This window comes from Schistocerca serialis, unplaced genomic scaffold (assembly GCF_023864345.2).
Source record: "Schistocerca serialis cubense isolate TAMUIC-IGC-003099 unplaced genomic scaffold, iqSchSeri2.2 HiC_scaffold_1185, whole genome shotgun sequence".
NCBI classification, from domain to species: Eukaryota; Metazoa; Arthropoda; class Insecta; order Orthoptera; family Acrididae; genus Schistocerca; species Schistocerca serialis.
In genome coordinates this window covers 315,001-317,500 of record NW_026047387.1, presented here as the reverse complement: position 1 = coordinate 317,500, position 2,500 = coordinate 315,001, and positions in this window count along the sequence as shown.

Below are 2,500 nucleotides of genomic sequence, written 5' to 3'. Positions count from 1 at the left end.
CGTAACCTAACCTATGTTGCGCCGTAACCTAACCTATGTTGCGCCTTAACCTAACCTATGTTGCGCCTTAACCTAACCTATGTTGCGCCTTAACCTAACCTATGTTGCGCCGTAACCTAACCTATGTTGCGCCGTAACCTAACCTATGTTGCGCCGTAACCTAACCTATGTTGCGCCGTAACCTAACCTATGTTGCGCCGTAACCTAACCTATGTTGCGCCGTAACCTAACCTATGTTGCGCCGTAACCTAACCTATGTTGCGCCGTAACCTAACCTATGTTGCGCCGTAACCTAACCTATGTTGCGCCGTAACCTAACCTATGTTGCGCCGTAACCTAACCTATGTTGCGCCGTAACCTAACCTATGTTGCGCCGTAACCTAACCTATGTTGCGCCGTAACCTAACCTATGTTGCGCCGTAACCTAACCTATGTTGCGCCGTAACCTAACCTATGTTGCGCCGTAACCTAACCTATATCGTATCTTAACCTAACCTATATCGTATCTTAACCTAACCTATATCGTATCTTAACCTAACCTATATCGTATCTTAACCTAACCTATATCGTATCTTAACCTAACCTATATCGTACCTTAACCTAACCTATATTGCCCCTTAACGTAACCCATATTGCGCTGTAACCCAACACACGTTGGGCCTTAACCCAACACACGTTGGGCCTTAACCCAACACACGTTGGGCCTTAACCCAACACACGTTGGGCCTTAACCCAACACACGTTGGGCCTTAACCCAACACACGTTGGGCCTTAACCCAACACACGTTGGGCCTTAACCCAACACACGTTGGGCCTTAACCCAACACACGTTGGGCCTTAACCCAACACACGTTGGGCCTTAACCCAACACACGTTGGGCCTTAACCCAACACACGTTGGGCCTTAACCTGCTCTGTAATTGTCATACGACGCGTTAAATTAGTGTAGTGTTGCCTAACTGCAACCCCCGCAATATAGTTTGCTACTCGCACTGCCCGGTCCCCAGTGTATCGCTTCATGTTAAACACCTTGCAGCTATACACTGTAATGTGGATGGCAGCAGGACGTACATGCTCAATGCCCTTTGCAGTTGTTCATTGGCATTCGCAGTTGTTCATTGGCATTCGCATGGCGAAGCACTTAGCCTACGCTGTGGTATGGCCTGTGTCAACTGTCCGCTGATATTGTACGTCCAAATCACACACTGTACTGCACATTGGTCCTCATGTACTGAATGATACATCGTGGTACATGTGACCGTACAACGACTGCGCCAACAACGGCGAACCATGCGGTCCAAATGTTGTGCACGCAGCTACGTGTCGTCTCCCTATAAGAGCTGGATTGCAGTGTGGTATGCCCTGGATGGCGATCAGCATGAGCCGTCTGTTGATGTAGTGGCGCGTGTTGTCAGACGTTGTCGTCTCTTCTCACACACCGTGATAGCATGGTGCACTGCGTTCCACATCTGCGACATGCGACAGAGGCCGGTTGACAGTCGTTCGCGCAATGGACATCGCATACGTACGGGGGCCACCTTCCACGTGTTTGCGAAGCGTGCACATGTTGTTGCGTGTATGTGGGCAGACATAGTGTGTCGTGACACCTGACACAGGCATGCAACAATCGCTGAATTTGCAAATGGCGATGGACGCCTACGTTTGCTGGTGACGTTACGCAAATGAACAACTGGTAAACCGTTGTGGTGCGGTTGTTCTCGCTAGAGGTGAATCAGTGATGGCGACGATCGGTTGAGCTACCAACCGGTTGTTTCAGCGATACCCACCATGCCCACGAACGTGAATGGCATGTGGGTGTGAAGCGATACGCGGCGGTGGCTGGGTGGGACCGGCCCCGGCCGGTGAGGGGGGGCCTCCCGGCGTGCTGGCCGCGCGGTGCGTGGGCGCACGCGCTACAGCCGGCTGGTGGGGGCGGCCACTGGCAGGCGCGCCGGCCGACGGAGGCGGCAGGCGGCGCAGCTGCGCGCCGGCGCACCCTGCACGCGGCGCCGTGCGGCCAAAGTAGGTCCTCGCGGGCCCGGTGCGAAGCGCGGTGGACATCTGCAGTGTGCTGGTCCGATTGAGGACTGTGTGCGCTGAGGATGCGCCGCCGCCCGGCGCTCGGCGCCGCGACGCCGTCTGCTGCTCGGTCGCCTCTGCGGTTCTCGCAGGTGGTTTGTATCGCAGCTGTGCGGACGTGTTGGCGCGTGCGCTGTGCTGGGAGAGTTCGCTTCGGCACCCAAGTGGGGCTTTTGTCCTTCTGTGGCGCTGGCGTTGGAGCTGCCGGTCACCGTAGGTGGCGCGTGTTGTCTCCCGCCGGCAATGCCACGACAGCACGCTCCCGGGCCTCTGTCGGCAGCGGCAAGCTCAGTTGGGAGCACGGGTGGTCGCACCTAAAGCGTCTACTCGCCAAACTCCGGGCGATTGCGCCTCTCTCGAACCCGACCAAGTACTTAGGACGGCGCTGCGCGCCGCCGGGACCTGAGAGGGTTTCGAGGTGT